We start from the raw sequence: 12,912 nt of genomic DNA, 5'->3' as shown, positions 1-12,912 counted from the left end.
GCTGTAAAGAACATGAGAAGAATATTACAACTGATTTCACTCTCACCCGGTAGCAGAAATTAATAGAGTAATTTTTACTTTGATGTGTAATCCATATTAAAGACACAGAGTGATTTAAAGGGCTCCTGTGATGTATGGAACATTAGATATATCAAAGGCCTCTGAGCCCAGGCTATAAAATTCTTAGAATTTTATAAAACAAATGGCATGTATTTGGGGTATTATTTTGGGGGGGAAGTAGAATAGGAAGTTTAATCTAGCTTAATTTAAATTCCCATTAATTCACATTACCATCTTATTTAAATCATGATCTATATGTTGCTATTTGAATTAGCAACATAGATATTTTTATATATACATGTATCAAATGAAATGAATATAACAGTATGATAGTAGAAATGACATTTTCAGATATTTGAATTTTTCTGTCTTAAAAACAGTAATGTTCTTGATCAGCTACTAAAACTATAGAATACATATGTTATATATAAACATAAAACTGAATAATAGTACTTTGAAGTGTCACAATAACTTCAAAGAACTCTTTGCAGTTGTTGTATACAACAATGAAATATACTGAAGTGATGAAATAAGACTTTGGGTCTTAAGGTTGTAGTGGGTGCTATTATCACTGAATGGATCCATTGACATGAAAAATGGACCATCTGTCCTTTTGCTGAGTCAGTGAAAGTATCTGAAAAACAAGATCAATATTTTCAGATGGCTACTGATTGTAATGGATGAAGAGAACCTTAAATTCACAGTACAGTATTTTGTATCCTTCATACTTAAGTCATTGTTACAAAAGTAAAACCTTCACTTCTTCAAAAATAAATCTCCCATTCTTTCAAAGAGATGAAGCATTTAAATGACACTCATTTTAAATTTAATATTATATTATTGAGTCTTAAGAAAACATACTGAAAACAGCCTGAGAATTTAGTCCATAGACATTTATCCATTTATATAACATAATTATACTCAGACCCCCCAAAAAAGGAAAATTATGCAAATTATTTCTATCTTTTTACATTGTATCAAACATCTGGATATCTTCAGACATCTGTGTGTTTGACAACCACCAACCTCAATATGATTAACTGAGCATTTTATTTTTTATCTAAATGATTTGGCACCAAGGAGAAGCAGATTTAATGATTATTAATTAACCTTCTGGTCCAAGGAGAGTTTGAAAATTTTCTATTATAAAACATACAGAGAAGCTATTCACTACACTAAAACTGTCTTGCCTAAATCTGAATCTAAAAGCAATCACAATTGATGCTTGTGGATATACATAATAATACGTTTTCTTCTATCTTTAAGACAAAACAAATCACAAAAAGATGATGGGATTGAATATTTAGGTTTTAAATCACAAGTGAATATCAATATCACAAGTGACAATATCATAGTATCACAAGTAAAAACTAGATGAGAAAGATTTGCATATAAACAGTGACAATACCAGGCAGTATGTAAGCTCTAAAATACCGAAAGTTAAGCCCTATTTATCTTGAAGGCACTGAACTCTTACCAGGTCCACTCAAGCCTTCTGCTTGGTTGCCACAACTCCAGAGAGGCAAACTAGCAGCCAAAAGATGCTGTTTGACTAATTGAGTTGGGCACTTCCATCATAAATACCTTTTCAAAATAGTTTAAGATGACAGATAGGTCAGGCAATTTAGGAGTCTTGACAATAGACATAAAATGATAAAGTGTCAATGGCCAAGATGTAGCTTACTGGTATGAATGGATTGAAAAGGGTATTATGGGGACTAGATGGAGATGGGGGTGCAGAATCATGCTATGGCTCCAATAGTAATAAGTTTTATATGCCAGCAGAGAGGCACCTGAGTGAGGCAGGAATGGGACAAAATTTGGGACTGAAAAGATTTAAAAAATAGAGATTGGAAGAATTAGATATTATGCCAAAAGCAATCACATGATCGTGTGTGTGTGTGTGTGTGTGTGTGTGTGTGTGTGTGCAACCTGGACACATAACCAATCACATTCTCAACTCCCAAATTTCTTCTCCCTTTCCAGGGAAGTCTGTATACCTACAAATACTTTAGAGCTTGTGTATAAAATCTACAAGAAAGAAGAAGTTTATTACTACATTTAACCTATTCAATATAATATAGACATTGTTATGTCTCACACATTCACTTTTTGTCCAAGTTACACACAAGACATACTCATTTGTATTTGGTAATTGATCCTGATTTCCCTCTTTATTTCCCAGTTTCCTCTCCTCAGTAAATCATCAGTTTTCTTCTACAATGTATTTCTCTGATGTAGCATATTCTCTATCAATTCAAGTACTTCTTCCTAAGCTTTCCTTAGGGGTTTCTAAGATCACAAGTGACTGCTTTACCTTTCAAAGGAGCAATTGTCACAATAAGTCACTTTTCATCTTACATAATAACTGATGAATGATATGACTTTAAAACCTTAATTTTTCTGTATCTCAAGTCTTTTTCTACAAGATAACAGTATATACATTGACATTAAAAATCTTCCTACCAAAACTTGTGGCGAAGATTAATAGTGTAATGAGCTGGACCTCAAATGCTCATATATTGTATTGTTGGTACAGATGCAACATTGATCTTGAGGGGGGGTAGAGGTCGACTCCTCTGTAGATCTTACCGAAGAGGGAAGTCACATGGCCTTTCCTCCACACGTTTGTTCTACCCACACATCTGGTTTATTGGTTTTCACCAAGGATTAAAAACCCAACTCCAGGGATGCCTGGGTGACTCAGTTAATTACGCAGCCAACTTCAGCTCAGGTCATGATCTCACAGCTCAAAGGCTCATGATTTCAAGCCCCGCATTGGGCTCTGTGCTGATAGCTCAGAGCCTAGAGCCTGCTTCTGATTCGGTGTCTCCCTCTCTCTCTGCCCCTCCTCTGCTCATGCTCTGTCTTTCTCTCTCAAAAATAAACATTTAAAAAAACCCAACTCCAGCTCAGCAGTCTGCAAGAAATAGCCTCAGTTAGCATCACACAATAGCAGCCCTCCAGGCATTGCAAGAAAATGTAATCATTCATTTGATATCCATTTTTGTCCACCTACTAGATCCCAGGCAGTACCTTAAGCACAGGAATATAACTGCTAACAGACATAGTCCCTATATCAAGGAACTGGCAGAACAGAGCAGAAGTCAAACCATAAATGACCAAAACCATAACACATAAACACACACCTCACAAGAAAATGACTTCTGTAGTAATAGAGACTCACTGCTAGGGAATTCTATGATGACAAGAAAAAATAATCCATATATTAACACCACCTTATAATAAGTGCTCTGAAAAAAATGGAGCAATAATAAGGAATAACTAATAGGGAATTATGAGATGACGATGGCTTGAATCTCTCTCTGCTACTCTTGCTGCTACTCTGACTCATGTGCTGCTGAAGTCTTGAAAGAAAGAGCACATTCAAGAACTTGTGTTTCAGGAGTCAAGGAAAAAGCATATTCTAGTAAGACAGAGACCCAAAAGGAGTTCCCATTGAATCTGATAATTTCTGGTTTGCAAGGTGGATGAGCAAAGCCTGCCCACAAGAGTGGTCCTTGCTGGATTGTCCAGTCTCCCCAGTCCTTGAGCAGCTTCCAGGGGAAGGTAGGGTTTTTTCTTCAAGAAACAAAAAAAGAAAGAAAAGAAAACTCATAAAAGAAAACATTGTTAAAAATTACTTCAATAAAATAAAAACTTGAATGAAGGGAAATATTTCAAAAAGTGAAAGGGCAAGTCAAGATTAAAAATATATATTTGGGAAAAAAATCAGGGGAGCACGGTCACTCAGTCAGTGAGGTATCTGGCTCTTGACTTTGGCTCAGGGCATGATCTCGTGGTTCGTGGGTTCGAGCCCCATATCAGGCCCTGAACTGACAGTGCAGAGCCTGCTTGGGATTCATTCATTCATTCATTCACTCTCTCTCTCTCTGTGTCTCTCTCTCTCCCCTTCTCTTCTCTTCCCCTGCTTTTCACACACTCTCTCAAAATAAATAAAAAACTTTAAAAAATCAGATAACCTAGAAGCAAAATGGGCAGAAAGATAAACATTTCATTAAGGAAAGGAAAGTTAGAGTGCAGTAATATATCCATAGAGGTTAAAGCTCACTTCTAACTTCTGAAATATTGAGAGATTAACCAAAATTAATTTTGCAATACCAAGGAGTTAATGAAGATGTGGAAAGGTAAGACTCATATACTTTAGTGGTTGAAGATAAGTTAGAACCACCACAAAGGAGAAGACCTTTGAACACCTGAATATGCTCATCGCTGGGACTCAGAAGTTTTGCTACTCGATGAATTACCTCATGGCACTGGCCCCCTTCTGTAAGGAGTACATACAAGGGCTCTCAGGTCTGCTCCCTCATTAAGAGTGAAACACAGCAACAACCTAATTATTCTTCAGCAGGGAAAAGGATAAACTCTGTTCACACAGTAGGATAATGAGCCAAAATTAAACTAGACTATATTTACGTATATTGACCTGAATAAATTATAATATCCATGGTGATTTTTCAAAAGCAAGTTGAAAAAGAAAGTCTTAAATGATTTAAAGCTATATAAATGTATTAAATGTATAAGATACATTTATTTTAAACATTTTATAAAAACTTTAAACATAAAAAATAACATCATATACATTATTTAGGAGCACTTGGGTGGCTCAGTTGGTTAAGCATCTGACTTCAGCTCAGATCATGATCTTGTGGTTCATGGGTTCAAGCCCCATATTGAGCTCTGTGCTGACAGCTCAGAGCCTGGAGTGTGCTTTGGATTCTGTGTCTCACTCTCTCTCTCTGCCCCACTCTTCTCTCCCTCTCTCCCTCTGTGTGTTTGTGTGTGTATGTGTGTCAGAAATAAACATTTAAAAAATATATACCTTGTTTATATAGATATCCATAACTAATATAAATTATGCATATAGATGTATACCAACTTCATGAAAGTGATTACAGCTGAGAAGGAGAGGAGAAAGGAACATGAAAGGCTTTAGCTGCATGTGTACCATTTGATTTTGAGAGACAGAGACAGCTCCTTGGTGCAGAGATGCCAAAATGTCAGTATGTTTTTTATTCACAGAATTAGACACTCTATGTAATATTTTTATATTAATGAAATCACAATTATAGTGGGAGACTTCACAAACTGACATACATCCTAATAAGAACAAAGAGGAGTGAGGTAGAACTGAAAGGGTGCATGTTGTAAAGGTGCAGAAGAGTCCAGTGGCTGGCTGGTGTGTTCTGGGATCAAATGTAGAATGATCCAGATGCCACCACTTATCAGACCAGCAGCTTTGAGAAAGTTCTCTAACTTCTTCAGGTTTTTCCCTCTATAAAGTGGAGATAATAATGGCATCTGCTTCACAGTATTACTGTGAAGCAAAATACTAAGATAGCGTATATAAAACAATTGGCACTGTGCCCAGAATAAATGTTCCATTAATGTTGGACATACAGTCCATTCATTCATCAAGATATTATTAAAATTTCCAGGCTAAAAACATAATGTCATGAAGATATTATGAGGGCAAATGGAAGGATATGGTAATTTATTATCAAGCATTCATTGAACATCAACTGGGCTCCAGCATTTCACATAATTTACCTATAATCCTCCAAATAACCATGCAATGGCAACTCTTATCATCCTCTGTAAGGAGACCAAGGCCCTAAGAGGTTCAGTGTTTGGCCCAAATGTCTAAGCATGTCATAGTTGTGGGGACCAGAATAAATCCCCTATCTGACTCCTGAGTTTTTTTATTTATATTGATATTCAAACTGGGCTCCCAACACTATGTCAGCTTTAAAATGTTTGAGAACTGTTCTACACCATTTTGCCTTTCTGAATACTAGATGTTTTCTAAGGCTCAAAGGAAAGTCAGTATGTACCTTGATGCCAGTATAATACTTCAGTTATAATATAAAATATAATGCAAGTACAATATAAGAACAACAAAATTGCTTAGCCTTAAGCATATGATTTTTGTTGGTTTCACAATGTGTATTGCATAGGTATAGGCAATTTGGTATAGGTACATACAAGAATTTGGTATAGGTAAAACAGTTGACCAGATGTTATGTTATTGTTTTCATCCACAAACGAAAGTGGCTTTCAAATGACTACTTTATTGACTTGAGATTTTAAGTCAAAGTCAAATATGTACATTTTAGCTTGAAAAGGAGACTTTAAGCACTCTACCCAAATTCTTGGAGAGGTTTCAAGGAGCACTTTGGGACAACCCAGAGATAACTTAGAAAAAATTAGTGAACAAGATAATCTCTAACAGTAAATGAATTAAGAAGAAAATTGTGAGCCCCCAAATACAACCACCTGGGTTTGAATCCCAGGTCCTCCACTTAACTGTTATCTGACATTGATCAAATTACTTACCTGGTATAAAACTAGTCCCCTATAACCTACCTTTTAGGGTTAATAGGAATATTAAAGAAAATAATGCATGTCAAGCACTTAGCAAAGTGCCTGGAACATAAAAAAAAGTTCAATGAAGTAACCTACAATCAACTTACCACCACCACCATCATCGTTATCGTTATTGTGAAATACATCAAGTCTGTGAAAAAACCTAGAAGTTACCTGTCAAAAGATCTGTGTGGGAGTGTGTGTATCAAACCTCCAATGTTTTTCCTACTTTTATGCCAACACATCTACTTTACATCAGGCACTAGAGAGATAAAATGCCATTGACTAAATTAAATGGTAATGAGGAACGAAGTAGCAATCTCAAAACACAGTGCTGAGAACTGATCATTTTCAGCAGGTTAGAATAAATATTGAGCTGATGATATTTTTGTTAGAATATTTCCTTCACCCTCAATAGTTTAGTATCTGCTCTTTTGGATATTTTGGTGGTTAAAACATTCCTGGCCACACAGAAATGTGTGAATTGTTCATTAAATAAAGTGTGCTTGTCACTGTCTTATAAAAATGATTCTGACAGCTTAGTTCTTTATGAACTATCTCGTGGAGGCTTGCCCTGACTTTGGACAAGTTGGCCACTGAAGCAGAAAAATCGCTGCCAGAGTTGTCAAATATCATTGGTGCAACGTGCCTTTCTATGTGCCTCGATGAGCAGCATGCAATGACATGTGACGCGGGGTTTTCTCCCAAGGCCATGGCATGCCCTGTGCAGTGGAATCCAAGCTGAAACACTAGCACATGGCCGGATTTCCTTGGTAGCCTCCAGGTACTCCACATTCATTTATAAAATGCCTTCTTTCTACTTCAAATTGATCTTATATTCTCTCCCATCACCATCGTAATACTCTTTTGACTTTCTGTTTTGACAAGCTTGAAGCAGCCTGATAGGATTGAACCGAGGGATAAAAATTCCCAAGTTACAATGGTCAGAAATAAAAAACCAACAACCAAGTCTGTAGAGTTATCGTCACAGCTGTGTTAGAAAGCAATTTCCTTTCCTTTCCTTTTCTTTGTCTCTAAATTATGTCTTTGTTTTTAATTAAGCTGTGGGTATTATGTTTATGGAAAAGTTAATCCAGCTTCTAAATTTGTAATACTCCTGGTCATTCTCTTTCACCGCAAATGCAAGTTCAGGGTCTGGTTTATGGCAGAGCTACTACTAAAATAGTAGGAAGAGAATTATCCCATTTAATCTAAGTAGAACATTTATTTTAATCCATCTAAACAAATCAAATGATGCTTTTTGTTCCTCCATATACAGTTCAATGACCAGCTAGGGTCAAATATTTCTTTAAATTGTTAGTTACATTGTATGTTGTTGGGTTATCCATCCATTTCCTAAGTATGTATGTGGCACCTCCTATATGCCTGCTTTTGGAACTCAGAGGCAAATGGGACAAAGTTCTTGTCCTCAGAGGATTCCTAGTCTGGTGGAAGAGGAAGATAAGCAAACAAGGGATGTGTAAGGTATGTGGAGCTCAGTGGCAATAAGGGGTAGTGGGCATAGAGGCAACAGAAGAGACTAGGAGTTCAAGGAAGACTTTCTGGAGAAGGTGAGGTCCGAGCTGGATTAAAAGGGGGTAAAATAATGACAACCAGTGATAGGAATTCAGAGTGATAGGAATTCAGAGTTTGATCACTTGGTAATTAAAATGATCCAAGTAATACAGAATTGAAATAGGGCAACTGAACAATTTATATGAAGCTCTTTATTTAAATTGCACTTTCATGTATTCAATTTCTCATTCCTTCCTCTTTTTTCATGTTTGTTTATTTTGAGAGAGAGAGAGAGAGAGAGAGAGAGAGAGAGAGAGGGAGGGAGGGAGGGAGGGAGGGAGGGAGGGAGAGAGGGAGAATGAGCAGGGGAGGGGCAGAGAGAGAGCAAGAGAGAATTCCAAGTAGGCTCAGCACTGTCAGCACAGAGCCCAATGCAGGGGTGTGAGATCATGACCTGAGCCAAAGTCAAGAGTTGTATGCTCAACCAACTGAGCCACCCAGGTGTCCCTCATTCCTTCCTCCCTTTACAAAAGCCCCTTGAGATTTACAAGCCAATATCTCTTAAATTTTTCAAGTCAGAGTTCATGCTCAGTGACTTGTTATTTGAATGAAAAACTCAACATTTATTGAGTGCATATTACTCCTGTGTGCCTCAATTTTTTATCTGTAAAATTAGCAAAATAATCATACCTATTTCTAAAGATTACTGTGAAGAAAAAATGAGATAATAAGGTTAGGCTTAAAATCAGTGTTAGATATGCTAGTTATTATTACTACCAGTAATAATAGGTACTGACTTAAGCACTGATTTGGAGCAAAATGAAAGCTAGCTTTTACAGTATTTATAGTGTAACTGAAGTGGAGTGATAAAGGGAAGAGAGTAAAAGGAAAAAAGCTGAAAAGTTTTTTGGCAGAGAGAGAGACACAGATTGCATAGAATTCATAACCCATAGTAAGAATTTAGAATTTTAAGCAAAAAAGGGAACATGATCTAACTTATGCTTTAAAAGAATTACCTACACACTGAATAGACTGAAGGAGGGCAAGAATGGAGAAACTGGACCAGTAAGAAGATTATTCAGATAAGAATTGCTTTTGGCCAGAATGTGTGTGTGTGTGTGTGTGTGTGTGTCAGGGGCAAGGGTTGGTGGATACAGGGAGAAATTGTCAAAGTTTGGATATATTTTGAAGATTTACCAGGCAGAATTCTCTGATGCATTGGTTACATGTTGTTCTAGAAAGAGAGCTTCCAGAATTTCAAGATGGAGAAGATTAATAAAGAAGGAAATTGGTGGTAGAAATAAAAATTTCCACTATAGACATGTTAGTACTATATAAAGAAATGAATATGAGATGGTATTTCAAAAAAAATTAAGGAGTTGACTTGGGTTAGGAAAAAATGGATAGAAATGAAGAAAAATATTATTATGGTTTAAAGATCCAAAGCAAAAAGGTGGAATACAATAAGGCTCATTATGGGATCTGAATGGGAAGGAGCACATGGAATAGTAATAAGAATTGAAACTGGAAATAAATAATCAGGGCTTGAAATGCTAAGATGAACAGTTTGAGCTACATTTACTAGTTGATTGGCAATAGTTAAGATTTTCAAAACAGATTGATTTGAACTAAGGATGTTAGCATTTATCACATTATATTGAGTTAACTGTGTCTCTGCTTTGCTCTCCCTCTAAAGTATAAGCCCATTGTTTATTCACCATTGTTCTATTACTGCCTAACACTATGCCTGACCCATGGTTTGTGCTCAATAATTGTATGCAGAAGTAAATTGAAAAGAAATGGCTTATGCCTAAATAGAAACTCTAATTAAAATTACAGATTCCCTGGGTCTACTCCAAATTCCAACTGCTCATGCTTGCAGAGCATTCACGGTTACCCAGAAAGCTCCAGGTATGTCTTAGCACCACAAATAATGGTAACACTCAGTTCCCACAGTCTGAAAACAACTCTTAGTATCCTGTTACTACCTCATGTTGCTTCCTACCAGAGTCAAGAGCAACATTTCAGTGTTTCTGTTTCTTTTATATTTAATTTGCCAAACTCCATTTCAAACTGAACCCTGGTCTACTTGAAGAAAATAAAGAGATGTAATTTTTTCCTTCCCTGTACAGATTCACTTATCTGTACTCTGTTTAATTCACTCAAGACTCAGAGAAAAACGCATCTGTATTGAAACATTTGTATGACATTGATTGCTCCCCATGGGATTATTCCAACAACAACTGTGTGACAACATTAGGGTGAAAATAATCTCTGTAGCTTGTCTTGAGTAAGCTAACACCCTAGTGAGATGGACAAATAACCTAAGATACATCACTACGTCTCTTTGAGACTTGTCTTTTCAGTACGTGTTTATTTACTATACCTCCTGCTTCCTGTTAGTGAGTGATGTATTTCTTGAAGCTAGAACAAATTCTGTCTTTTCCATTTGAAAACACAATTTCTTTTTATTGTAGTCAAACTATCCCATTAAAAAGTTTTTCATGATATGAGAATAGATGTCATTTAAACTTGGTACAAACTGTTCAAATTTTTATCAATTCAAACAGATAATAATAAATCAAACCAGAGGTGTAGAAGGCACCTTTTTATTTTCTGCTGGCCCTACTCACAGCCAAGTACACATCCTTTTCACTCCTTCTTCTCTCCTCCCTATTATTTTATCTCCCAGAATGGTTCTTCCACTTTCTTGGCTTATTCATGGACACAATGTTCTTTCTTAATTGGATATTTGAGGCCACCAGAGACCCTAAGCAGTATTAGGGTCTTATGAAATTATATTTGCCAGGTAACAAGATGTTGGCCAGATGGAACAGTATATGTCCTCACAAGGAGCTTCCAAGATCTGGAGAGACAAGACACATCAACTTAACTAAGTATGGTTCATGCTTCAATAGATGTTGCCCAGAGAAGGCATTAACTCTTTCTGAGGTGATTAAGAATATTTCACCAGAAATGTGATGTTTAGCTGAATCCAACAGAATGAGTAGAACTTTGCCAATGAATGAAGGCATTGTAGGTGAGAACACATGTTAAGGGAGCAGAGGAATTCAATGATATAACTCCTTTGGAAAAAAAGAAGTTAGAAGGGACTGGAAAGAAGTTAGAAGGGACTGGAAAGAAGGGTACATATTAAATGATTTTGATCAGAGATCTGCCATCATCACACAGGAAGCACTATGGAAGATAAAATAATTTGATACCAAATTCAAGTAAAAAGTTTGTTGTCATATTTGCAATGATGTGGGGTGGAGTAAGGGGATTAAGAGGCTGAGACAAAACTGAGAGACTTTTAAGAATGAAAGTCCCCATCAGTTAATAATGACAAAGCACATGCGGGTGCAATGAGGGAGGAGGAGGGGGAGGAGGAGGGGGAGGAGGTAAAGGATAATATCCAAATGTCACTCGCGAAAATAGAGAATGAAAGAGTTATTGGCTGGGTTGATCTGGCATGGGGAGGATGATGTATCTGATTTTGGAAGTGTTGAAGGATCCTGGGATATGAGTTGAGTTAGAGACATGGGAGTTTTTACATAGGCAGAAAAGTTGAAGTCATAAATGTGGATGCAGTACTCAAGGTAGAACATAGAGAGTGAGAAGGGACATGGAGGTGAAACAAAAATCACATCTGAGACTGTCCCAAGAACACAGGTTTATCCTTACTGCTATAGTCAAAGTCCAAGAGCCCCTAATAAGCCTTTTCACCCTAAACTAATATAAGAGATATCAACCATGCTTCCGGGAAATCCCAAGTTATCTTCTCTGGTTAGCAAAATTAAAATATTTTCATCCTCTAATAACACATGACACTACTATAATCATCCATTAGCCATTGATATCCTCTATCCATAAGGTTTAAACCTCAGAGATCTAAGAAAGCTGTTTTCAGAGACACTATCAAAACACATCTCTCCCCTTTCATATGAATACCCATAGGAGCTTGTGTCACTATAATATACTATGTCATCTTTGAAAGTCCATTCAGAAAATCAAAACACTCATAAAATAAAGCTAAGATCTTGTTAAAGCTTTATCCAGCACTATTCAAGGAAGAAAGCAGTCCGTTTAACCTCTGAAAAATGACCTATTTGCCTTCTCCTCTAAGGAATAGTAGCAAAATTATCATAACTCTAAATGTATAGTTAATAGTGATAAAAAAAATTTTAACTTTTAACAATCCTGCTTAGACTTAGTAAAGCAGGACTTACAAAGTTACATCTCTAATTACTACCTAGACAAAGCCCTGGCTTTCCTCACTTCTTTTAGGGTGAGACCAGAAGCCTAGTCACTGTAATGTGTGTGCCCTTGTGTGCACACGCACACATGTTTACCTGAAATCCAACCAGCATTCTGTGATCTTTAAAAATTTATTTGGTTCCCCAAAAAGTTTCTTCAGTTACATTTTTATTTAACTTGCCTGGGCTGATATTTCCTCATAGCTACCATTTAATGGTAGCTGTGTCACACCATAGGAGCCTCATGCTTTGTATTTCACTTTTTCTTCCAATGAATGAAATGTTAAAAACCAGTTTTATATATAAATCTGAACTTATGACAGGCTAAAAAAAAACTTATTCTAAGTCGGACATCCACAAAGATGGACAGCCAGTGTCTGAAACTGTCGAAAGACCTCACTTCTTCGAAACACTGTAATCTCCAAATGAGCGGTGTAGATGGTGGTCCTTACTAATTCTAAATTATTTTGTGTCTGTTAATTTCAGAATTCAGCATTTAATAGCAACATTTTTGTATTCTAGTAATAAAAAAAAGAGTAGAAAATTCCAAACTATTGGCAGGAAGAGCACAATAAAAATGAAATACCCAGCAATAGGGACTCATTTTATGTTCACTGGATCTGAACTTCTCTGGGTCAAACAATATTATTATGTGGTTTCAGTTAAATATTTTTAAATTATATTCAGTAAGAAA

General features: G+C 36.4%; 1 protein-coding gene across 3 annotated transcripts in view; it reads left to right on the top strand.

The window, feature by feature from the left end:
- The window catches only part of SYT1 (synaptotagmin 1), a 533,656-nt gene that overhangs the window by 211,266 nt on the left and 309,478 nt on the right, over nt 1-12,912 (top strand). The window contains exon 1 of one of the 3 annotated variants that reach the window (XM_029954927.1): nt 9,855-9,873. The exons of the other annotated variants lie outside the window; for them this stretch is intronic. The gene's annotated coding sequence lies outside the window, so the exon portion shown is untranslated. Of the gene's footprint in view, nt 1-9,854; nt 9,874-12,912 lie in introns of those variants that run through there. 3 annotated transcript variants of the gene reach the window in all.

This window comes from Suricata suricatta, chromosome 10 (assembly GCF_006229205.1).
Source record: "Suricata suricatta isolate VVHF042 chromosome 10, meerkat_22Aug2017_6uvM2_HiC, whole genome shotgun sequence".
Lineage (NCBI taxonomy): Eukaryota > Metazoa > Chordata > Mammalia > Carnivora > Herpestidae > Suricata > Suricata suricatta.
The sequence above is the reverse complement of the archived record's forward strand: the minus strand, read 5'-3'. Positions and strand labels throughout refer to the sequence as shown.